The sequence below is a fragment of the Petromyzon marinus genome, chromosome 64, assembly GCF_048934315.1.
Source record: "Petromyzon marinus isolate PM22_M1 ecotype Great Lakes invasive population chromosome 64, UKy_Petmar_22M1.pri1.0, whole genome shotgun sequence".
Taxonomy (NCBI): Eukaryota; Metazoa; Chordata; class Hyperoartia; order Petromyzontiformes; family Petromyzontidae; genus Petromyzon; species Petromyzon marinus.
In genome coordinates, this window is record NC_133730.1 from 14,160,338 (window position 1) to 14,172,364 (window position 12,027).

Consider the following 12,027-nt stretch of genomic DNA (forward strand, 5'->3'; position numbering starts at 1 on the left):
CCATCTTAAGATTGTGCATGGTGGGGTAAAGTATGGGTATTCGCTATTTCTTTCAAGACGTCTGGCAAGCAGAGAAGAGTAGGCCATATACCCTCCAGCGGGGATCTTTAGCGCTCCTACTCAAGGAATGTATGCCAGCAGTGAAATTATGAAGCAATCACAGTCTAACACCTTTTTATTTGTATACAGTGTCTGTCATCTATAGCAGAGAGACACGCAGGAAACTTACCTCCTTGGGTTCAATCTCGAGATCTAGCCCCATCTTCATCAGGCTTGCCTGATATTCGCTCCTCTTCTTCTGTCAAACAAAATTGACCATCTGTGTTATACATTGTTCTCAGTTGTGTCACTGTGGGAGTCAAGTCAAGAGGTGAGGAAACTTCTTGAACTCTTACAGTGAGTAGAGCCTCACATGGGAATCAATCAGAGAACGGCTCTGCAAAGTAGCATCACTGAACTGCTTCAGTCGGTGTCACTTCAGCAGACCTTAATAAAATAAAAATTTGCACAGCTCTTTGTCAATCAACTCTTTGAGTTGACCTTATTTGTTACAGGGATGGTCTCACTTAGCTAGTTGCTTTGCTATTTTACAAGGGAGATAGATCCATTGTGCGTGGGTACAATAGCAACAAAATAAACAAAAACATCAATATTGCAGAGAATGCATACTGGGTACTTCAGCACTGTTATAATAGTTTTCCATTTGGCAGTTAGAATGTGGATATTACATATATCCTGTAAGTTATGTCTGGGTGTCGGTGTGTGCAATATGAAAGTGGTGTATTTATTGAGGAGTTGTGGATGGAGTGTGATACGTAACGATAATTGATTGTTGTTCGCCAAAGCAGTGAGGCGTATGGTTCAGGGTATGGATGTGCGAGTTGAGTGATGGGAGTCTAGCGTTCATTGACTAGCGTGGTCTGCAGTTGACGATACAGTTTGATAAAGGATGTATACTGTGGATTTAAAGACTCGTATGGAGGTGGCAGGGTGACTCAGCAGTCAGAGAGCTGAGCTGGCACCACTGCGTCAAACCTAGGTTTAGAGGCGTGTGGTGTTGCACGTGGGGAGGGGTGATAATGCTGGGTGCAGGAAGGTGGAGCATTATTTGTAGGTTCCTCGTTCTCACCTGATTGTTGATGGCGTCCTGAGAATGGACCTCATCATCGAACGCGAGGATGAAATCGATCCGACGGACTCCATCGCAAAAGTAGATAGTGTCCTACACGCAAAGGCAAGCACACACACGAATATGAGAGATGTAATAGCTTATGCATGAAATGTATATTTATTCATAAGCTCATGATACATGTATCAGGACATAAGTTAATCTGCTATTTGTATGCAAGTTGTTTATTGCTATGATGATGTACTTGTTTACCCAGGAAAACCTCAATGAGTTTACATTTTTATTTTCAAGGAGGGTCCTACCAAGTTCTGTTTTTTTGCAGTCGAGAACGAAGTTGCTTAGTTTAATTCCAATTGAATAATTTGCATGTATTTTTTCAGCATTGGTACGTTTGGCCAATACCAGTTACACTGTGTCATTTAGCTATGGGAGGAAACCAGAGACCTGGAGAAATGTGTACACAAAGCATCTAGCCCCTGTGCATTATACAAAAAACATCAGTATTTTCTAAAGTGCATTGTGGTAATGCTATCTTAAACCACCATCAAAATAAAGTTGAGCAAATGTGACAGACTAACAGCAGCAGTTATGCAGTGATATGCAACTGTGGACCGGTGTAATCCTCATTCGGACTCATCAGCACAGTATAGTCACCAAAACGCACTGCTGCAAAGGCTGCAAATCTATAAATGAGGAGCAGCCATGTCTACACTTTGGGGCCCATTAGTTGGCGAATGCAAACAACAACTAAATCTGTAAATACCAGGAATCTCCCATCTTTGACATTAGCCAAGCTAATTTATAGGCAGTGCAAATCCACGTTGTGCCGCATCGTACCTGGGCCAGGGTAGATTGAAATGATGACGTCGAAAAGTCTTGCGGCACCGTTGAAGGCTGAGCCTCATGCCCCTCCGCTCCCTCCTCCTCATTCATTCTCTCCACGAGCTCTGCATAGGTAATGTGGGGGTAGAGGGTTCATTGCATTAGGGACAGGGGAGGCAGGTGCAGGGATGGGAATGTCGGTAAAGAACCGCACATGGTACTCATGTGTAAAGCTTTCTCATAAATGTCGACGCTGCTCCAGTGTGAGTACACCTGTGGTATAAAGTTGTATTACCATTAGGGGACTTTTACCCCATTGAATATCGTACACTTTAACAAAGCCGTGCCCAGCATGGTCAGACACAAACCAGGGCAAAAAATATTAGTTGGAATATGCAAAGTCATTTTTGCCCTGACAGCTTGTCAGCTATACTCTTTGGTTCTTTCGGTAAAGTCACGTAGGTGAAAAAAAATAGAAATAGAAATAAATCACGACGTTTCGAATGCAACACAAGCACTCATCATCAGGTGTGACAACCACAGCAAGGAAACTGTTTTACTGAAGTGGGAGAGAAACCAGGGTTAGGGCAGTTAAATAAGTCAGAGAGGGGGAGGGTGGGGGTGAATGGGGCGAGGAGTGCGAGCGCGGCAAGCGCTGCAGAGACGCTGAGAGTAAAAAAGAGGCAACATGATTACTGCCAAGATGGAAGCTTGTCAGCTTCTGCGAGAGCTTCCCCGTGACCACACAGATCATGGTGGTTACTTGACCACATTTCAATTGAAGTGCTGTCGTCCCGACAGTTCTGTTCCTTCACCTGAAGAAGGCCACTTGTGTTGTGGCCAAAACGTCGTGATTTTTGTTGGTTTATTTTTTACCTACGTGACTTTACCCAATAGAACCAAAGAGTATGGATCCTTGCAGTCACGACAGCTTCAAATCCACATTTCACCACTCTGGTTAATGTGGGTTGGTGAAGACGTATAGTATGTATAGTACAACCAATTTTGATGGACTGCCCTTTGCTGCCCACCATGTAGCCCGACACCACACTTTTAGACCTGTTATGCACTATCCTGGCTCAAACCCTGCTGGGTTATCACGTTTTTTTTTATCACCGTGCCTCGATTCTTCCTCTTAACCTGCATTTTGTATCCACGGGATAACATGTGCAGTTTTATATGGACGTGCCAACAGTGCCTCCCACATTTCTATTGCCTGGTTCTCCACTGGCCGTTTTCCATGTTGCGCTAGAACCAAAAACCGGGATACGCTAACCTCACGCGGTGTCTGAATATGGCTTGGGGCCAAGCAGGGCCAGGGGCGGGGATAATGACGCGTACATTGTGCGTGACATTCGGTGAGTGCACGGTAAGGACACCAGCGCACATCACACCAGTGGTTCTCAACCGTTGTTGGCTACCGGTGCCCCCCCTCGTTGTTGAATTTAGTTTAAACCGAGTAGCCCCCCCCACTCCCCCCTTGACCCAACGTGGTTCTGAGAAATCAACGTGTGAATAATGAACGTCAATATTTTAACCAATTGTCCACTTTGTGAGAGGTATATCCTAACCAGCTGCTAGTAACTGCAAGCGAATAAAAACAAATTAAACGGACGCTCTGCACGCGAGACGTCATTAGTTCCCTGGCTGCTCTTGTAAACCCGCATTGTGTACGATCAGTGAGTTTAGAAAGTGCTTTCATATCGTTCCAGGTTACCACGTGGATACAAATTGTATCGTAGTTACTTTACATTGTCCGATTCATACATGACTATTCACCAATGACTCATGTCCGATATGATTTCACATATTTATACATTATCTCACGTACACCCTGGGGCATTGCCACATAGCCCCCAGGGGTCCGCGTACCCCCGAGTAAAAAAAAAAAGAAAATTACTGCACTACACCACCCACATGCGTCTCGACGCGCTCGTCACACGTGACGTCCGTGGCACGGCTCGGGTTCCGCAGTGGAAACATAACTTGGTGCCTTGAGAGCCACACGGGGCTGGCTTGGCACTGCCCTGGCGCGGCTTGGTAGCGAGGTGGAAAATAATTCGCATCACGTGGAAATTTATAGCAGCCAAATAACTCTGAAAGCACGTTGATTCTAAATGTTAAAGGAACAACCGGAGGACCCAGGGAATAATCCACGCGGCCACGAGAAGACAGAGAGAGAGACACGCAAACTCCAAATATTACAGGCGTCACAATTTGGATCGAACTCACGGACTTCCTGCATACGAGGCGAGGGAGATAACATCTTGCGAGGGAGATAATATCTTGTCATGGAGATAACATCGTGTCAGGGAGATAACATCTTGTGAGGGAGATAATATCTTGTCAGGGAGATAACATCTTGCGCGGGAGATAACATCTTGCGAGGGAGATACCATATTGCGCGGGAGATAACATATGTACTCTTTGGTTCTATTCGGTAAAGTCACGTAGGGAAAAATAAATAAATAAAATGAACAACAATCACGACGTTTCGGCCACAAAACAAGTGGCCTTCATCAGGTGAAGGGACCAAAGAGTATGGATCCTTGCAGTCACGAAAGCTTCAAATCCACATTTCACCACTCTGGTTAATGTGGGTTGGTGAAGACGTATAGTATGTATAGTACAACCAATTTTGATGGACTGCCCTTTGCTGCCCACCATGTAGCCCGACACCACACTTTTAGACCTGTTATGCACTATCCTGGCTCAAACCCTGCTGAGCGTCCGATTAAAACACTGACGAGATCTCAATATTTAAAACTGGCCCAAAGCCCCGTCATAGCACGAACATTACACTTTACCTATCTCAACAAATGTGGACATCATGAATCTTTGGTCTAATCTCAGATCTTGTGAGTTATAACTCGGGAGCTCCTCATGCACAGCCAGCCAAGGATAACTCCCTGCTATAGTGACGTCACAGCAAAAGGGCGTGACGTCACCTAAATATGGGCGTGGTCAAAAGCGGCCCCATCCCCCGCTCTTCCCGACCTTGCTTCCCCCCTCGCCGAGGTTACCCACATGAACAATAATAATAAATCATAGATGTACATTATGAAAGAATCAATGATTTTTCACAAAACTGCTCCTGTACGGCCTTTTGCCAATCCCCTGCTGGAGAGCCTCTTGACGATCGCGCGAATCGTGTTGGTTATTTGCAAATACTTCACCATGCCGGTGAGTATGGGTTGGTAAAGGAAAAGGAGGAGCATTAACGTACAAACAAAAACCTATTTTACTAGAATGCCTTCTGCTTCCCATCATGTAGCCTGTAACACCTGGTATGCACTATCCAGGCTCCAACCTCCTTAACGTTAGATGGAGACATCTGGCACATCCCCAAAAGTTTTGTCCACAGGCTCAACATTTAACACAAACACACATCTCTAACACTAACGTTAAACTTTACCTATCTCGACGAAGGTAGACATCGTGAATCTTTGATTTTTTCTCGAATTCAGAGTCAGAAGTCAGGAGCTCCTCGCGTGCACAGCCAGCCCACGATAAAGTCCGACCCAGAATGATGTCACCGTGACGTCGGTTCAATATAGGCGTGGCCAGAATGTGGGTGTGGCCAACGGCGGCGGCTTCCCCGCCCCCCGCTGCCCCTCCCCGCAGGTTTCTCTCAACCCTCAGTGCGCATGCGCAGGCCGCGCGTCTCGGACATCGCCTTCAGCGGCCGTTGGCGACGCGGCGGTTGTGGCGGGAAAATTAATAAAAAAAACTTCTCCGAATAACCGCGACCTTTAACTACCCTCACGGATAATCCACACGGATCTCTGGACGGCAAGGCGAAGACGATCAATGGAATAATCTCCGGTGAGAGACGGAGAGAGATGGGCAGGCGTGAGGGCGAGCCAGGTTCAACTTTGTTGAACGCTGAGCGCAGAGTGAATGGGGTTTGCTTCACTCAGCACGCGGCTTGGACACTTCGGTGTGCAAAGTGTTGTCTGGTTGTGCCGTGTAAAGGAGGAGGACATTCAGTAAATGTCGTTGGTTTGTTAATGGGAGTGTGTGGCGCGGTAATGGACTGGGTACGACTTACAACACAAGTTCTGCTCACATTGCACGCTAAGGGTTAGCACGGCGATTACTACGCGTGCATTTATTAGTTATTGTTCATGTTAAAAGTAGTATTGATTGTTAAGACAATAATGTTTAGTATTTGTAGGAGAATCATTTCAATATTGTACAGTATAGCATTGTCCTGCTGTGTGGCTCTCACGTGGCGAGCATCAGTGCAGCAATATTCAGTACGTGGTTGTAATGCACTTCTATAGCCCCCTGCCACCAGTGCAGCAATATTCAGCACGTGGTTGTAATGCACTTCTATAGCCCCCTGCCACCAGTGCAGTAATATTCAGTACGTGGTTGTAATGTACTTCTATAGCCCCCTGCCATCAGTGCAGCAATATTCAGTACGTGGTTGTAATGCACTTCTATAGCCCCCTGCCACCAGTGCAGCAATATTCAGTACGTGGTTGTAATGCACTTCTATAGCCCCCTGCCATCAATGCAGCAATATTCAGTACGTGGTTGTAATGTACTTCTATAGCCCCCTGCCACCAGTGCAGCAATATTCAGCACGTGGTTGTAATGTACTTCTATAGCCCCCTGCCATCAGTGCAGCAATATTCAGTACGTGGTTGTAATGTACTTCTATAGCCCCCTGCCACAAGTGCAGCAATTTTCAGTACGTGGTTGTAATGTACTTCTATAGCCCCCTGCCATCAGTGCAGCAATATTCAGTACGTGGTTGTAATGCACTTCTATAGCCCCCTGCCACCAGTTCAGCAATATTCAGTACGTGGTTGTAATGAACTTCTATAGCCCCCTGCCACCAGTGCAGCAATATTCAGTACGTGGTTGTAATGTACTTCTATAGCCCCCTGCCATCCATGCAGCAATATTCAGTACGTGGTTGTAATGAACTTCTATAGCCCCCTGCCACCAATGCAGCTATGTTCAGTACGTGGTTGTAATGCACTTCTATAGCCCCCTGCCATCAGTGCAGCAATATTCAGTACATGGTTGTAATGCACTTCTATAGCCCCCTGCCATCACCAAACTCACACTGACCAGCGTGGTGAAGTATGGTAAATAACCCCTCCCCCTGGGAGCTGCATAGCATGGGACAGCTGTCAGCCAGCAATGGATTTAAAAAGGGTAGGGTAAGGAACTTGGAGGTTCGGTACGCATAATGTGCTCGGAAAGTATTGTATTCTGTATGTGTGTTGAACCTCTTTCGCATCGTACAAAGCCAACCGTGCTCTTCGGAGGTGCGATAATATATAAATATAAGTAGTCATACTACTGTAATACCACTTAATATTTAGCATTCATTGTATTAGTAGTACGGTAATTTTTTTATATGCAGGTGTGCATGCCAAACGTTAACCAATGTTAAATGTTAAGCCTTCTCTTTTGAATACAGTGTGTTTTAAACATGGAGTTGTCGCCAGCTAATTCTTAAATGTATATCATTCATAATGTAGTAGTAGGCAGGTAGTGCATTTATGACACTTCAGTTGTACATAGAGCTTGCAGGTGTGATGAAGGAAACCATGGGAAAGGCTGGAATTTTTGTTGAAAAAAGGACAACAGCCACAGTAGCTTAAGAGACCTAACGCGAAGTGGTCGACACTGGCCCATGCGATCGCGTTGCGACAGCGGACCCACTTTCCGCACACAGCAGCTCCTCATGGTGCCCCCCATACCAGGACCAGTGGTGACCTTGTAGCCACAGCCATTCCTCTCCCTGGCCCCATCCGGTCCAGGCATCCCAAATCGTACAAAATGTACTGCAACGGTGGTGAGACAAACAGCCCTTCGGGCGACAGCACGGTGACAGACACAAGCCCTCGCGGCAGCCTGGGCAGCACGCTGCTCCGGACCGGAAGCGGGGGCTAGCGCAGCCCTGTGGTGTGCGGAGAGCAGTGCTGCTCGTAGGCGAGCGGTGCGCTGGACGCCTACATCGAGGACTTTGAGCAGAGCGGAATCTGTGCGTCACCGCCACCCAGGATACGTGCAGAGCACAGCGCCGCGCAGCATGGCGGAGCGGAGACGCGCGGAGGAGAGGAGGATGCACAGTGTGGATGAAGGTGGGTTGCGCCTCTCGCCACGCGAGGAATCGCTCCGTGGTGCTTGCACTCGAGTGGCTATCGAGTGTGCACGCGGTGCAATGGTATTGAAGCTATAGTAATAGGTTTTTACCCTTTTATCTGGCACAAAAACTGACACCTTTATACAAGGGATCATGTTTGCAATAACCACAACACAAGTAGTCAAAATGCAAACAAAAAAGACAACTCTGATAATATGCACTGTCCTTGAATTTGATTGGTCCATACCCGAGATGGCTTTTCTGAGATCCCAGTCTCCACTGGTGTTGGACCAGAAGACGCAAAAAGGCGTCTTCTTATTCTTAGCGTCTTCTTGTTTGCATTTTGACTACTTGCGTTGTGGTTATCGCAAACATGATCCCTTGTATAAAGGTGTCAGTTTTTGTGCCAGATAAAAGGGTAAAAACCTATTACTATATCTTGTTACTGGCAAAGGAGGTCTCATGAGGTATCGAAGCTAGTTGACTGGAGGGGGGATAATTGGAGAGGAGAACCCCATTTATTTGCTTGTACTGGGTGCTTGTCAATTATGCTATGCTATCATGAATGTAATGTAATTCCCCTAGAAAAAAAACCCTTAATAAGGTCTAAAGATACATTTTCGTGAGAGTCCCACACTGGGATGCTTGGCAAATTCCATTAATGAGTTCATTTTATGTCAGAGAAAACTATCCACAGTAAGCACACGCATATGAGAGGATAGCATAGGTCTGAACAGATAGGTCGGAGCATGCATTTCTTTCTCCTGTCATCTTCCAGCAACTTCACTGAATATTGAGTTTGTAAAGTTTGTGAAATCTAAGTGATCCTCCAACCTTTGTGTCAAAATTTGCAGATCCTAGACTGGACACATCTGAAGTTTAAACAATAACAGCTCATGCACTGATTTATCCCATATTCTCACAAACTCCACAAACGGATAACATCATTAGTTACTGATGGTGCAAAGTAAGGCAACATTGCAGGATTGCCGTTCAGGGGTCAAGGAATCTAGGGGAGAGCAAATTCATTGTGTACCAGTAAAATGTCTGTGGGTCTTACATTGCAGGTGGCATGCTGCCTGTGGAGGACCTCATCTCGGGCACGTGCAGCCTCACTGCTGCGCTGCAGTGGTCATGGCTTATAGCCCGACGGTCAGTCTAACCACGGACCAGTTCCTAGAGGCGCCAGTTGACGGTTCCTCCAAGTCCTTGTTCCGCTCGCCTGTCGCCCACCGAGACCTCGCAGTGTCGCACAGAGGCAAGCGGTCATCTCTCGGGGTCACCGCGCACAGCCTCGGCGCATCATTGGTGAGGGGCAATAAGCCAACTGAACGGTTGAGCTCAACAGCGAGAAGCAACAAGGCCCTGATGCCATTAAATGAGTCGGCAAAGCCCAAAAATTATTTCTTTTCTAACCAGAAGAATGTTTTGTTGTACTTACGGAGCAGTGAAGCAACTAGGCGTGAGCACTTGCCGAACGGCGGCTGTGCGACAAGTACCTATCCCAGGTGGTTGACAAGCCAAAAGGATGAGCTGGATGTGTCGGGGATCACGAGCATTCCTGAGCTCAGGTACCCGGCCTGGCTGCGTGACTGCGATGTGGACTCCCAGACCAGCAGCCACGAGACGGATACCAGCACGAAGAGAGCAGGTGCCGCTCAGAGCCCGCAAAGCAGACCAAAGTACCCAGAGTGGCTCAAAGATTTGGACATCTCCGGCCTTACGAATGTAGCCAACGAGGAGCCCGTGTCAGAGGACCTTAGATCCCTAGGTGTGTGTGTGTATATATATAGTCTGTATATAGCAGATGACATTTCATATGTTTTCAGGTACATATTCAGTCTTTTCTCACAGAGACGACTGAGCGGCCACCCATGTGGTTGTGACGTGCGATGCGTGATTCTTGATGCACAGCCTCATTGGAGGAGCTGCTGAGCAGGGCGCGCATGGAGTTGGAATCCCCCGGCTTGGAGGCCCCCTCCCCGGGCAGCTTCAACACGGACGTCTTCCTAGGGGCTGATCGTCCCTGGGAAAACCCCTCCACGCCATTGTGAATTTATCTTTATATTCACACTCACGCACAGCATAGAGGCTGCACCGCCTCTAAGTATGATGTCAGATTATGAATGTTATAAGCTAAGCAGGTAAGCCTGGTTATTACTTGGATGGGAGACTATTTGGTAATAGCATATATTATAGATTTTGGCTGCTAGGTAACCAGGAGTTAGTAATACAGCAATGGAATCTTGAATCTATATCCGGAGTTTTGCATTTTACTCCTTCTGTTTTCACCGGGTTCTCCGATTTCCTCTCACATACCACTCGCTGATGAAATTTGCAAAATATCACTGCCAAACCCGCCTGAGACTTGGTGAGATTTTTCTGGCTTCCACCATGATAATAAGTCAACCAAGTAATTTTCTCTCAATCGTGTCTCTTCTCAGGGCCGTGTACCACCTGTCGCGTCTGAAAGAGCTGGTTGACACCATCAAGGAGAACAAGGATGGCTGCATTTTAAGGCGGTGGTCGAGGTTTGTACTCAGAAGGATACGTTCGCTTGGTCCTGCTAATTCATGGTTGTTAAACATCAATGGTACTTCAGGTGCTGTGGTGTGAATCGCAATTACTTGTGAACTTGTGGGGCCCATGGGGCACAGTAATTGCCCTGTTAATGGAAGTGCCACAACAAAGTATTGGAAAAATGTGATGAAGTTCGTTCAGGGTTGGAGTTAGTGAATGGTTGCAGCAGTATTTTGCACAGCAAATCCATGCAGACTCAAATGTCACTTGAAAGAGAACGGATATGTGAAAAATATTGTGAGCACAACTAAACTTATTTTGGTTTTATCCATTTTGGAAGGAGACTACTTTATTGGGAACATACATGCTAGTATTTGTGTAGTTATAAACATTTGGGAAATCACTGTAAAAGTACATTTGCTTATTTAGATTGCACTATACCTGTATTGTAAAATTTCAGAACCTTTTATGTAACTTGTAATCAATAAACCAAAGTTGCATATTGTATGCAACCCATGACTTGGATTGTTTTTATCATGTCTTGTTTAGCATGGTTGGTTATGTACAGTGTGAAAGAAATTCAACATACATTAAATATTTTCTGATATTTGAATGTTTATATTGTACATGTATATTTATTTTACAATAAATCTGAGACAAAGGCTTATACACATGGAATTGAAAATATTCAGCTATGATTTGTATTTCTCAAGTATTTTAAGAAAAGTCAGCGAGTCTCGTGACATGTCTTCACATTTGGGGGTGATGATTGTGATGGATATACAAGCATTAACCTGCTTACATTCCTAGAGTATGTAAGGTGAATTTGGGCATTCTGGGTGATTGGGTTTTAGGCCAAACACAGGCAGATGGTTGGGGATAGATGTTTTCAAGCATCTATTAATTATTCATCGGCATGTACTATCTTACTATGATGTAAAGTTCAAAGACATGGTTCATGAAGGGAATGGAATAAAAACTCAACTGTGCACAAGTATGGAGGAATTAATACTTGGAATTCAATGCAAAGATCTGGCCATATGGCGTTTACTGGGCACCAGGGTTGCCAAACAACACATGAAAGATGTGTATCAGGCACAGCCTCTGAATTATGAAAAAAATATCACTTCCTGAAGAAGTGCATTTTGCTTCTCCTGTCTTAGGTCACCAAAATAAATTAGAGCAAATGTGACTCGACTGACACAGGCAGCATTTATACTTGTGAAGTGTTCTCCTTCCGACGTGTGGTGTGTGTCGCACACACTGTCGAAGACGAGGTAGTTGCAGGAGACACCGTCTCTTTATTATCTTGTTCACACCAACTCCGGCCTCACTCGACCACGTTGCCATAGAGCCCGGCCTAGACACGACCCTGTCCGTGTTGCACCGACGGCGTCGACCGAGAAGGCCAGCTACTGTCTGGCCACGCAATGATTGGGCGAATGCG

General features: G+C 46.0%; 1 long non-coding RNA gene across 1 annotated transcript; it reads left to right on the plus strand.

Moving 5' to 3' along the window:
- The first annotated feature begins 9,122 nt into the window (after nucleotides 1-9,122).
- Nucleotides 9,123-11,105, plus strand: LOC142906359 (uncharacterized). The gene is made up of 2 exons (XR_012930205.1): nucleotides 9,123-9,212; nucleotides 9,975-11,105. It is a non-coding gene; the product is annotated as an uncharacterized LOC142906359 (long non-coding RNA).
- The last annotated feature ends 922 nt before the right edge of the window (nucleotides 11,106-12,027 follow it).